Below are 14,197 nucleotides of genomic sequence, written 5' to 3'. Positions count from 1 at the left end.
TCGGGGACAAGCGTAAAAACTAACGGTCGTACTTTGAAATCGGCTAGGGTGCCTCGATGTGCGCGCGCTCCGCTTCCAGGGTGGAGACAAAATTTTTCAGGGACTTTAGGACCCGTGGGCTTTCTCCGCGGCGGAAGCCGCGTCAAAGCGGCGAGCGTCTGCTACGCGCGTGATATTTTGGCCGCTATAAAATTGCGGAGATTTGGGCAATATTTAATACTGTGTCACTGTAACATAATACTGCAGCGACTCATCACACAAAGAACGCGTTTGTTAGTTTGTGTGTTGTGAAACGAGGATTTTGTATACATCCTTTCAGCTGGTTTCACCGCATTGGTCCACACTTCCGTGGCTGTTTGAGGACCGCATCCTGCGCGCACTTCATTTTGAGAAAAGGCGCTTAACTTACTTTCGTGTGGAATGACGAACGTAAACTTGCTGCAGGAGAGAATAAACTGGAGATAACCAGGAAAACGTAGCACATATTGCACGTAGTATACTAGCTCATGCATGCTAACGCGTTTGCACCCTTCATATCCTATCTTTTATTTCGTGCATTCGATTTGTTTTACAAGGCTGGCATCCGGCGCTCTGCTGTTTCAAGCCATTTCATGCGAAGCCGAATGTGTCAGTCGGCGTGGCCGCGGTACCAAAAGTAAAATATTACTCGCGTAACTCGCGTTTTGTTCACTTGGTATTGGCCTCGAGGAGTTACGGAGTCGCCCTCTATCGGACGCGCCTCGATTGCGTGCTAGGCAGGATACCGCCGGCGCGCTCCCCATAGGTTTTGCTGTCGGCGCTCTACAAAAACACCTCGCGGAAGCCCTCCAGGGCATTTCTGTAAGTACTTTTGAAAGGAACTGTGTTCTTTACTGTCAAAATAATCATTTTCGACGAACTGAAAGCACAAGATGGTCTACAGTCGCTGTCTCTTTGCAGAAAACCGAGCACCCGCTTCACGCTGTCACCGCGTTGCGTATTATGATTTCCTGGCGCGGCAGCGCACGCGAGAGAGAAAAAAGAGAGAGCGAGGAGGACGCCAGCGGCTCCTCCCAACGCCACCTAGACAAACTTCGTCAAGGCCGGGAAGCTAAACTCCATTTGTCGCGTGACGTCAGAGGTTGTGGGCTGACTTTTTTCAGTGGGCCGCTCTTGCTCGGCGGACGCTAGCACCCATGCATCACTACAGGGCTGCGACGCTGGTTGCGTTGTGCGCTGTGCTTGGTGGCGGATCATCGCCTACGCCCGCGTTCGGCGGCGCGTTCGCATCGGCGTTTTGGTCACTTCAGCATTACTATACTCGGCGACAACTTTTCTTGGCACTGAAGCGAAAGCTACGGGGGCGGAGCGTCTGCACATGTACTGCTACGCGAAGTAGTCCGGTTTGGCGCGCGTCTCGTAACGCCGTGGAGTGTGATGGCTAGCGTTGCACTTCGATGCAAACGCTGCTTAGCGTCTAAGGTACGGGTAAAAGGCGCGACCTTTTCACGCACGCAAAAACGCAAAATGACAACGTGTAAAGTAAAAGAAATGCAGATATCTCGCTTGTGTGCGCTGCGTTCCGTCACAAAAAGCTACATGTAGAAAATGAAGGAGCATTTTATATATCTCACGCAGAAAATACGGACGCAATTGTGGGACTACATTCATTAGCGGTAGGATACGTGCATTGTGGCTCTGTAGCCTTCGCTTCAATGCCAAGAAAAGTTGTCCGCGAGTATAGTTTTCGAAGCTGGACGTGTATCGAATCTCTCACGCGCTGGCTGCCATCCGATGCCGAGTTAAGTTGAAAGCAGTGCGAGAAACGCTAATGCTGCGTTGCTTTGAGTGCCGTCGGTTCCTTCGAAGCTGTGATGTGTGCTGCTTGTGTTTGTGCGCGTGTTGGTCGTTGAGTGACTAGGCTGTGATGCCAGTGAAGTGTTGTGTTCTACATTGCTGTGGCAACTACGACTCGAGGCCCAAGGTACACGTATTTCCCAGGTGAAAATTTGCAACTGGGAATGCAACTGGTCCCAACTGGTCCCAGTTCAAATGGTTTATGGAACAATTCCCAGCGGGGACCAGTTGGGTCCCCACTGCAACTGGTCCCAGCTGATCCCAGTTGGGTCCCCACTGCAACTGGTCCCAGTTGCTTCCCCACTGCAGCTGGTCCCAGTTGTTTCCCCACTGCAGCTGGTCCCAGTTGTTTCCCCACTGCAGCTGGTCCCAGCTTGATTGTTTTTTGCCCGCTTGTCCTATTGTCCTTTTTTGCCCTATTAGAATTAGCCTTGAGTAAGTGTTTCATGGGTGTCCCGTCGTCATGCAGAAGACCTGCAATATAGCAGCGCCCATGCAATGATAATCACAGTGGATGAATGAGGCATACGTTCAAATATATTTTCATAATCAAAACTACAAATGCTTATGCTGGCCCTTCATGATGTCGGCGACCATTTTGCCAAGGCAACTATGTCTTGTGTCACTTTCTTCTGGGCAGCTGCAGCGGCACTCGAGGAAATGCCTCCAAAATTCTGAAAATAAACAGAGCCATGAAATCAGAAAAACTGTAACACTTCTTTATTGAACTTTAACTTTGATAGCAATGTGTACAAAGTTGGGGGTACAGTGAAAAATTATCTAGACCTGTGATTCACCGCACATGTTCACAATGTTGCGAAAGGCTGAGTGAAATATTACACACCCAACTATGGCTTATTGCGTAAAAGAACACAGCATATCTGCAAAATTTTGCGGCAATCGAGGTAGGAAATTAGAAGAGGGCAAAAGAAAAAAAAATGAGTGGTGCCTTATCCTGTCTACATGCTTGCGTCCTGTGTTCTTTGAGATTCACCCAAGCATGAACTGCAAACTCGCCCAAGCTTATACATTGTGTGGTTAACACTGAATTACTGCAAACTATTTCAATAATCACTTACAATCTGTATGGTTATCTTTTTCGGGATGGTGGTGACTATTATGCATAGAGCATGCCACTAAATGTCAACTTAAAGATGGCATGAAGTAATTAAATTAAGCTATGGTAGATTCACGATGAGGCAGTCAGAAAGATATAACAGACTGTAGTCAAGGCAGCCTAGTTTCCATATCGTTGCAAGCCCAACACAGCAGTCAGGCTGCAATGAGTTGGCTAAAACACGTGCTGCACGTTACATGCTTATGCAATTAAGCCAACAGCATTAATAAACCGCACCAATGAACATATGTTACGCACATTTTGTAACGAATTATATCGTTCTTATGATGTTATGTTGAACAAGTTTGATAAGCCGATTGGTGCGCACGCCAACGCACACACCGCATCGACTAGAGCGTTTTATTAAGAGGCGATAAACGCGTTTTTGGCTCAACACACACGCTGAGCATAAAGTACACAAAGGGTTTGCGAGACTTCAACTACACTCACGAGCAGGGCACCGGTCCTTCAGCCCTGATCTACGCTTATGTTTCTTTGTGCATAGAGTCAAACACAACAACAAACTGCAACAATATATGTGTGCAATAATTCAACCTCCATTAAAGCGTCTGAACTGAAGCGTCGCTGGTCTCGCTGTCATCAGATACCAGAGACGGAGGACGAGGGACTTGTTTTCCCGATCTTTCTGCTTCGTCCCACGTTTTTAATACAAAAAATAAGGGCAATATCAAACAAAGACTAAATAAGAGTAAATACCATGCACTCAACTCACCGAACAATCGGAGCACATGGGCCTTGACGTAAGCTTGTTGCTCGTCTTGCCATTATTCTTGGTGCCACTTTGTAGAGTCATAATCCAAGACATTTGTGGCTGAGTTCTTATGGTGCACGTTGAACATAGCCTTCACGTTCTCGTCGCGGAAATACACTAAAGCAAACACCGTGTAAGCAGGCTTACGTGTCGAGATTACACAAAGCGTGCGCCGAGTTAACTATTTGGCTTAGCTTGGCAGGCTTGGCCGCAAGCTCGGCTTGTCTTCGTATCGGGCGAGCGCGGATGGCGCGCCGGACGCACGACGTTTGCACCTGGTTTGCACCACATTATTTTCGCCTGTATTTTTATAGCGCTATTTGTCTTGCTTAGCATAAATTGCTGTAAAATTTAAATATTATTCAAAGCTTCTTTTTAAGGTTAGGACATTCTGTAGAAGCAAGGAACGTGAAAAAAAAAAGTTCATAACAATTACCACGCAGCATCTCTGGCGCCACGTCGCGCACCGGTTCACTTTTTTGGTCAATCGGCTGTTTCTATGCCGGTTGCGGTCTCATGGCAGTTTCTATGTTATTATTCTATGGTGTTTAACAACACCTTCGCTATTTAGGCGCTGCTGTGTTGTCGATTAATTCGCAAGCATCGTGCGTTTGCACATTTTCCTTTAGCGTGCTTTACCAGTGCCTGTTTACCGCAGGGCAGGTACGGAGACACTGTACTGTCGTGGTCGACACGCAGTTTTTCTATAACATTATAGCCGCGCAAGTTGCTGACAGCGTACGTTAACGTGATTAGATTATCAAAGTGGCATGATTAGAAAAGCTACGTGCCAACCACGACGGTATTTCCGAACGGTAAAGCGGCGCTGAAAAACCCTTTCGTTGCGCCACGTGTGTCTCGTCACCCTCGCTCGATCATGATCTTCGTTTCAACATGAGAAGCCGATCGAGTGCTCTGCTCAACCGCGGTTAATTTAATGAAGCGGAATCACTGTTTATTTCGAGCCTGGATATCAGGCCCGTAGCCAGGAATCTTTTTTTTTTGGGGGGGGGGGGGGTACTTGGTGAAGGCCTGACTATTCGAGAAAAACACCTATTTTCATTATTTTCGGTAAAAACACCCCCTTAGGCAGCGTACAATTGGGACCACTTGCTTCCAATATAACTGCTTAGGGTTTCGAACTGGGACCAGCTGCTTGCAGTTCAACTGGTCATGGTTCCCATTGGTGGCCAGTTGAGTTGTAACTGGGACAGCTGCTAACTGGAACCAGTTGCAACTGGAATCAACTGGGACCAGTTGAGTTGTAACTGGGACAGCTGCTAACTGGAACCAGTTGCAGCTGGAATCAACTGGAACCAGTTGAGTTGTAACTGGGACCAGCTGCTAACTGGAACCAGTTGCAACTGGAATCAACTGGGACCCATTGGTTTCCAACTGGGGCCAGTTGGACTGCAACTGGGACCATTTGATCCCAGTTAATACCAGTTGAAACCAGTTGGATTCCCAGTTGCACATTTTCACCTGGGTTGGATTTCCAACCGATGAAGACACGCGGAAGGCATGGATACGTGTTAACCCAAAGGATAATTTCAGTTCGACAAAGCATTCAAAGGTAAATACACACCTTCTCTTTTGATTTTCTTGTATTCCGTTTCATGTAGTATGATGGTATTACGTTTCGTTTTTGTCACGTGCTGCGTTTCGCAGTATGTTAGGGTGAACTGCAGAAACGCGAATCGTAAAGTTGTCACTCTCTTATCACTTGCAGGTGTGCGAGAAACACTTCAGTCCGGACGATATTCTACAAGAACTTTGCAATAAACAGGGCACAAAAGCGGAGCGAGATGTGTATGCTTATTTATGTACTTTGAAGCATGCGTTGTTTTTCATTATTAGAACACTTGGCGCGCAAATAACGGGGGTTCCAATCGAATATAAAAGTCGCCACATGTCACGCACTGTGGGAGTTGATGTAATGCGTAGCAGTCGGCAAGGATCTGCATATATCGCATTATTTGTCTGTGAGGCAAATGAAGGCCTTCATGTCATAACAACGGGTTCACTATTGAATGTTTGTCGTGCATTCATGCATGTACATTTCGTTAAATACCATGCTATAGAACTTACATTCTCGTGTATACAATACATGGCTGCTCATTTATATTCGTCACGCACTTATTTCACGTCCTACCGCTTTTGGTATAAATACGGTTAGCGAAACAGCCGGAAGTTTACTTTGACAATGTCATATAATCCACGCCTTAATTGACAAACATGTCATGATTTGCATGCTAAGACCTGTCACTTATGCTCCTCATACAGCCACGTCACGGCATACCAGTTTTTGATACACATCTTGCTAGCCAAACGGTTGCGAGCCCACCATGAGCGTGGCATGCAAGTCATGCCGCACGTGGCATGAATGTCATGATTTTTACGTTACAACCTGTCATTTATGTTCGTCATATAACCATGTAACGCTATGCCAATTTTAGTATACATACATTTAATGAAACGGCAGCGAGCGCTCCAAAAGTGTGTCATGTAAATCAAGCCTTACATGACATGCATGTCATAATTTACATGTTACAGCCTATGAGTCCTGTTCGCAATACACTCCTGTTCCGCCATACCGATTTCGGTGTACATTAAATGAACTAAACGGCCGCTAAAGCACGCATACCGTAGCTCACGCAGGTCGAGCGTCAGCCCAGTAGTGACACGTCACTCGAACAGCTTCCAGGCCTTGACGAAGTTTGTCTAGGTGGCGTTGCTCCTCCGCGACCGCTTGCGCGCTATTGGTTCTCCTCTTAGGGTCACGTGGCTGGGCACGTGAGAGCGTTTACGAACGCACGCACGCACGGAGTAGTGTTTACGGCTGTTCCATCGTACGGAAGCACCCTCCTCCTAGCCACGCCGCAGATCAGCGTTGCCAGATGGTGAAATTCGGCACCAGATTGGGAAAATCTGGTGAAAATTGGGGGCTGCTGGTGTTGAGGTGCCGGAACAGCTACACCAGACAAAATCTGGTGAAAAGTGGTGAAAAATGTTGAGGAATGGCTTGCCACTACAATTATTCGTATTTACACCGCGTTGTTGCCGACGACTTGTTGGCCCTTCATCTGCATCCCACGGTAGCGCCAGTTTCTTGCTGAAACTAGCACTCAAATCTACAAACCATCAAACCAAAGCCAGCCGAGCCATAGAGTTTTCGTGAGCAGCCCGATCGTGTGGCGAAGGTCGCGGGACAGTTCGCGGGCCTGCTGGACGCCACCGTGTCCCTCTCCGCTTGTTCCTCTTGTCTTCAATAAAGTTTATTTTCTCCTTCTCCTTTTTTATGCATATCCACCTTGATGGCTCTAGAAGGCGACGGGCCCTAAGGAGGTTAAAAAAATTCTAGAGTGGAAGCAATCGAAACTTCTAAGGAGCGAATGTGAAGCCAACGTTCGGGCACACTTTACCTGAAAAACATAGCCTTCCCGTCTTATGTCCGACCGTGACGTAAATGCTATAGTTTAGTCATTGGTCGGTTACTATCCCGAGGAAAGTAATATATCCGAATGAGTACGTATGTGATATGTCTAATAAAGCTTGCCAAGACATTGATAAGGAAGCCAGTAACACAGAGGCTCATTGGGAAGTATCTGTCCGGAACAATTAGCCATCGAATGTCCGTATTCAAAACCAACCTTTTCTTTACCTCTTATTTTCTGTATAGCTTTTGGGCCCTTAACACGCGCGGATAAAAACAGTAAACAGGGCTAAATGACTGAAGTCGGTTTGTGGACACTGGCTTCATCATACGAAGAGAAAACGAGAGCTAAGGGCACGGTGTAAGATATATGTAGAGTATATATCTTACACCGTGGGTAAGGGTAAGGTAATTGGTTTTAAACTAAGAGCACATGTGACAGCTGACTTGCTACTTTTTCTTAGCCGACGTTTTATCGTTCGGCTTTTCCACTCCAGCATCTTTTTAACATCCTTGGTGGCCACCCAAAAACCTCCTTGCCTGTTTCTAGGAGTGCGCGAATTAATATTCGATTCGGCATTCGAATCGAACAGTGCATATCCGAAATACCGAATATTTTTCCACTATACACTATTCAGCATGGACGGAAAACCCCGAAGTAACGATACGTTGGAGCATTGAGGGATCATTTTTGTACACGCTTACATGTCTAACAACAGACCCAACCACGGCGGGCTCGTTTGTAATTTATAGCTTCCAAAGGCATAGCGCATCCAAGACGGGACAAGGCGAATGACACGTAGACAGGCATACACATCAGGGGGTTAGCAGGGGGGGGGGGGGGCCAAGGGCGTAGCCAGAAATTTTTTTCGGGGGGGTTCAACCATGCTTTATGTATGTTCGTGCGTGCGTTTGTATGTGTGCGTGTATATATACGCAAGCAAAATTGAAAAATTTCGGGGGGGGGGTTGAACCCCCCAACCCCCCCCCTTGGCTACGCCCCTGGGGGGGAGGTTGGGAGTGTTCAACCCCCCCCCCTGAAAATGGACAATTTTGCTCACGTATCCATACACGCACATATACAAAGGCACGCACGAACATAAGTAGGTTGACCCCCCCCCCCCCCCCCCCCGAAAAAATTTCTGGCTTCTCTCCTAGCTGATACACATCGCTACATACACAGTGATGTGTGTTTATGCGTCATTCGCCTTGTCCCGTCTTGGATGCGCTATACCTCTGGATGCAAGTGTTATCGTGATGTAAATTTCTTGCAAATGCAGTTTTCAACAATTATATTTATCTGTTTCTGGCGCTAAAGCCCATTACGTGATAAATGGTTGGTTTATCTGTCTCAATAAATGTTTAGCTCGATGTGCGGTGTTCGGTTAAAGAGTGCTTAATTCTTATGCATCAATTTTATTTAAAGGCTGGTGACAAAGAGCCACCTTGAATACCCTCGTCACTGCAAAATAACCCGAATGCTCCAGTCGCTGATGCGTACGCCTACCTCAGTCTACATAATTGTAGTAGTTTTTGTCGATTAAAAGTAATCGTAATGTTCCTTTGTTAAAATTAGTGAATATTTCTTGCAAAGGAAGTGTTATGGAGTCCTGGAGCTGTTCCGAAAATGGTTACCTAACTATTCGTGCGTCACTTCGCGACGGTGGATGCTCCTGTTGAGCGCCACCGTCACGTGCAGACGCGTCTTCGTTTGCGCGCACCCGCCGCGCCGAGGAATTGTGTGCCCCCCTCCCCTCTTCCCCCCTCGCACACACACGTACAAGAGATAGCTACCCCCCCCCTCCTCCCCTCGCTGTTCTCCCCATCTGTACATAGCCCATTTCATCCGTCTTCGGCGTTTGTTTCTTTGCCTGGGGCTCGGAAGAGCCACCTACGGACTATGCAACTATAATGCAACTTCAATGGCGCACCATCCACCCTCTTCTTCCCGTGGTTTCTTTTTTTTTTTCTTCGAGAAGATAACCCTGCTCCCTCTGCCGCCCTCCGTTCACACCACCGTCCCGTTTCTTCTATTTTTATATATCTCGTTTTTCTTCCGTTCTCGTATTTCACTCCGCGGCGCCTCGTTTGTTCGTTCCCGCTCTTTTCGCTGCCCAGAAGTTTGCCCGATACGGGATGTTGTGGGAAGCGCACGCCTGCCTTTTTCAATGGCAGCGGAGGGGCCTTTCGCGAAACAAGCATCGACAAGGGTACTTGAAACGAATGCGTGGCTGAAGCTAATTGCTGCTGCAGTACACACAAAGGATCCACTGAAGAATGCACCGAACGTTGCCGAGTCGGCTGGACTATTCCGGCACCCACAGGTCAGGCGACGCTCCGAAAATCTTTGTTTTTTTGATATACGAATGCGCACAATTTAAAAGTGCAGCAATATCCAAATCACTCTCCTTTGTAATAAGATCATTATAAACAACAAAAATATTTTCTCTGGGGCAGGGCTTTTGCAAAATAAAACGCTAAAAAGAAAAAAAGTGACGTCACAGTCGCCATATTGAAGTGTTGGTGAAATCTGGTGAAATTTTGTTCTAGGGTTGGTGTCGGAGCCCTTTTCCAATCTGGCAACGCTGCCGCAGATTCGCGCCACGCACATGGCGGACGCTCAAGTACGCGCGCCTGTTCCGAGTTGCGCTTGCCCATCTCGCGTTGAGCGGGTTTCAATAAACGTGCTTCCGAGTGACATGTTGGACACGAGTACGCCTACGTGCGAAATAAACGCCAGATCTCATAGCCCATGTAACATCGAGCAGGTTTCGATGACCACGCGGACGTTCACGCGTGAGTTAGATGCAAGTTCTAACTGCCGATCAAACGTGAAGTGCCTTCGCGTCGACCTGTGCACGGACGGCGACGCACACGAGTGGATCGCAAGCTACAGTAGGAAAACGAACACGACATGGATCGTCGACAGGGAAACCCGAAATCCAAAGAGGTAAGTTCACGTGTTCGTTTCTTCTACAAGTGGTGAATAGGCCAGTCTAATAATAACATTTGATGGTATCGACGCCAATTGCGAATATGCTAAATGCGAAAGCGCTGAATGCTCGCTCATCGTATCCTACTGTAGCTGGCGATCCATTCGTGTGCGTCGCCGTCCGTGCACAGGTCGACGCGGAGGCACTTCACGTTGACACTCGGAACCACGTTGCTCATCGGAACTATCGAAACCCGCTTGCAGGCGCCCTCGGCGCGCGTATCTGCGGCGTCTCGGCGTGGCGAGGGGTGCTTCCGAACGATGGAACAGCCGTAAACACTCCGTGCGTGCGGAAACGTGCTCGCCAGCCCAGCCACGTGACCCCGCGAGAAGAACCAATTGGCCGCGAGATCGATCGGAGTCGCCACCTGGCGGCTACTGACTGGAGCGCGTCTAGTGTGGATTGCTCCCTGCGTCGTCTGCTAGCCACGTCGTGTTTGCATGTGCGCGTACGTCCTGCACGTTCTCAAAGGGCGGTTTGTTCTATTATGTTAGCGCGAGTTTAACTTCTCGTACGTATACCTAACATGGTTTACAGAAGCAAATGAACTTGCTGGGCTGCATGCGCATTGTAGTAAGATCGGTATGTCCGACTTTCGAGAGGGCTGTGTATTGGTGACGTACCCTTCGTTCGCCAGAATAATTTCAGTGTTGGTACCGCTCTCTGGTTCAAGCACACCCTAAAGTGCACTTGGCATAGTCCTAAACATGAGGAACATTGAATAGTGTGTGAATGCAGCATTTCAGCGACTCGGTGGTAAACAAAAACGAGGCTCATTCACTTTCGCGTTGTTGTTAGGTGTATAACCGCGGCACTCCAGTTCATGATGGGCTTTAGTTGTGCTTAAGATGCCCTTTTATTGTACGGTCGTGGTCCCGCTACAGCGAAATATTTCCATCAAGTGAAGTGTGAGGCTTCGGTACTCAAACTGTCCCTAAAAAGAAAAGATACAACAGACAGTGGAATGACACGGCAGTGATAAAACGGAGTTGCCGCGCGCAATTTTAACTTGGGGCGACATTTATGCAGAACCACCCGTGTGCTTAGATTTAGGTACGCTTTGAAGGACCCAGATGTTCAAAATTAATCCCGACGGCGTGCCTTACATTTATGTCGTATAATTTCACGTAAAACCTCATCCTTTCTTTTTACATTATCTTGAGCGTTTGTGTGCAGTTGTTATAAATTAATGGAAGGCGGCGGACATTATTAGTTTGAAAGAAAAAGACACTTGTTCCATAAAATAAACGGACCTTTGTTGCATCATTGTCGTGCACGTAATCAATCGATGAAAGCTCTGTGCTAAACTCTTACCTGTGTATATATGCGTATTCGCGTGAACAGTGCTCTTGAACTCATTGCACAGGAATATGGGCTGGTATACAAATGAACAAGAAGTAAACACTTGAGTTGTTCAGCCGTGCTACTGCAGTACGCAAACGCAAGCTAAACACGTACAGAGAAAACAACAAAAAACGTCATGTAGTGCGTAAGCGCAGATTGTCATCCAGGGCAAGCATCCCTTTCATCGGCAGATTGCGCTTCTCTCACTAGTAATAGTAACGTTGGATGATCTTCGTGCATCGATTCAACAATGAAGAGCGTATACATTACCAATAAGCTGCAATCAACGCATTTTATTCGCCGACAATCGGCTCAAACCACTCACAACGAAGCGCCGCTGTGTGCATTTGTATCCGCGCCTCCGACCACCTCTCCACACTAACGCGGCGACGGTGCTGTCACCTGTAGGTCGATCTCGCGGCCAATAGCGCGCAAGCGCTCGTCGAGGGGCCGCTGGCGTCCTCCTCGCTCTCTCTTTTTTCTCTCTCGCGTGCGCTGCCGCGCCAGGAAATCATAATACGCCACCGCGTTGGAGACCTCTGAACCGGCTTCTTGCGTGAAAGGTAGTCACTCGCTCAGTGCAAACTATGTGAAATATCTCGTTAGAGTAGACTGCCTGTATAACCAAACGGAGCATAACAGAAAGAAGCCTCAAGCCAGCGAACGCACGGGTTCGCGACGACTGACGGTGCCTCTGCATGCATGAGCGTCTGCATGTATGTTCATACTGATGGTTTCGCTTTTGCTACGTGCGCGTTTTGGCACCGCGCTGTGAACTTTAGGCCGCAAAATATGAGAATTTGTGAGTAAACAAACAACTACTGTTGCGCGGACGCTATCAGAGCAGTTCAAAAACAATTTCCTTACAACTGCGGCTTCGGTGCGCATGGCAACTTTGTGATCTGCCGTCCCGACGATTCTGTGTTTTTTTATTTTATTTTTCGGTCTAAATTCGGGTACGTTTCAATGTCATTTGACAAGTTGTCTCGCACTGCGTATTGATCGGTCTTCTCAGCGGGCAAATACCGCTGCTTCTGTTTCTTTATTCAACGCATTCGTTTCGTTTGGTGCTCACACAAAACGTGAGCAAATGCGACGCCTTTTTTTAATGCTCCTTAATTATCGTTCCGTTTGCATTCCAGTGAACTTGCCGCTCTCTGCCATCAACAAATTCATAGACTAAAGCTTCACCACTTCGAGATTGCTGGTGGAAGGAGAACCATTCTTCGACACCGAGCATGTAGTAGCATGCAACGCCCAGGAAAAGAAAGAAAATACAGTAATGTTTGCCGGACTTGTTCTGCAAACGTCGGCTGTGAACTAGGACCCACATGAACTTGAAATAGCGGTGAATAAAATAGAAGGTATTGCAGCAACCAGCAGCCGCAAAACAGGATAGTAATTATTTAGCGAGTACCCCAGCAATTTTGGCAGCAGTATCGTGTCTAACGCCAAGAGGGTGGCATCTTTCCCACGTAAATAAATGAGGCTCCAAGAAAATACATGGGTTTGGCCGGTGGGCCGATAATCGGTGGGCCGATCACGGATGCAATGCAAAATTTATGTAGCTCATGAAGCAATGCATGCCTCATCAAATGGGAAGATTGCCCGTCAGCGTCCCGCGTCGACGGCGTCAACACGAGTGATGCAAAAAATAATCGTCACGTGATGGTGTCACCATATGACGTCATCATGACGTCACAGATCGCCAAAATATGTAGCGTCATCATGACGTCACATAATGTGGCGTCACATGATGACGTATTCACACGTCATGGTCGCTTTGCATTGCCTCCGTGATCGGTCACGGAGGCCGTGCAAAACCGCTTTAGGTGCAGAACGCTTTTGGAGGGGTGCACGGGAGAATCAGTACATCGACTGACAAGAAGAAGATGGCTTTCGCCTTCTAGTCATCTTTAACGAATGCATAAAGGACCCTGTGCGTTTTTTAATTCAGCATATCTAAACAATGACTTGCGCATCTGCAGCCGATTTTGTGGACGCTGAGCACGGGCTGACGATCAAGAGGTCGCATTGGAGTGTTCTGAGATGGCATCGCACGTGGTAAAAGGTAGCGCTTTTACCATCCTGTGGCAGATAAGCATCATTTGCCGGCGGGAAGCGCGCTACTCACCGAACATTGCAGGCCCGACGCAGTAACGAAAGTCTTCGTCGCGGAAGTGCTTGTTGCACACAAGACTCGTAGCCGACGGCTACTTGCCGGTTCTTAGCTTTACAACCCATGCTTCACGTAGTTTCTTGTCACGCGGTTACCAGTGCAGGCTGCCACTGGGCTTCTTTGCGTAAGCGCGGCAGTGCGGCACCGAGCAGTAGAGCCCCATGTTCGTCGCCTTCGGAGGCAGCCACTCTACTACAATGGTTTCAATTGAGTAGAAAATGACAGAAAACTTCCGAATTTGAACAGACCGCAGCGCATGTGGGACTTGAAACTCGTTTTCAAAGCGCGCGGCAGTGCGCCACAAGCAGCCGACGCGGCCGCTGAGACCACGTGATCCTGCCAAGCACGTCACGCCGACGGTGGCGCCGGCGTTTCCAGTGGTGGGCCTCGAGGCTAATACACGAAAATTGGCACGGAGGGGCACGAATGTACGTATGCCCAACACGACCAATAGGTCATGGCATCACTAACCTGACGTGCTTGCCGTTTGCGTAACGACTGACAATAATAATATGGTGTGTGG

General features: G+C 48.0%; 1 long non-coding RNA gene across 1 annotated transcript; it reads right to left on the bottom strand.

Moving 5' to 3' along the window:
- Positions 1 to 2,355: 2,355 nt before the first annotated feature.
- Positions 2,356 to 3,911, bottom strand: LOC125759851 (uncharacterized). Its single transcript, XR_007417555.1, has 2 exons — positions 3,687 to 3,911; positions 2,356 to 2,510 (listed from the first exon to the last, which is right to left on the bottom strand). It is a non-coding gene; the product is annotated as an uncharacterized LOC125759851 (long non-coding RNA).
- Positions 3,912 to 14,197: the final 10,286 nt, after the last annotated feature.

Source organism: Rhipicephalus sanguineus, chromosome 9 (genome assembly GCF_013339695.2).
Source record: "Rhipicephalus sanguineus isolate Rsan-2018 chromosome 9, BIME_Rsan_1.4, whole genome shotgun sequence".
NCBI classification, from domain to species: Eukaryota; Metazoa; Arthropoda; class Arachnida; order Ixodida; family Ixodidae; genus Rhipicephalus; species Rhipicephalus sanguineus.
This window is presented reverse-complemented; position numbering and strand designations above follow the sequence as displayed.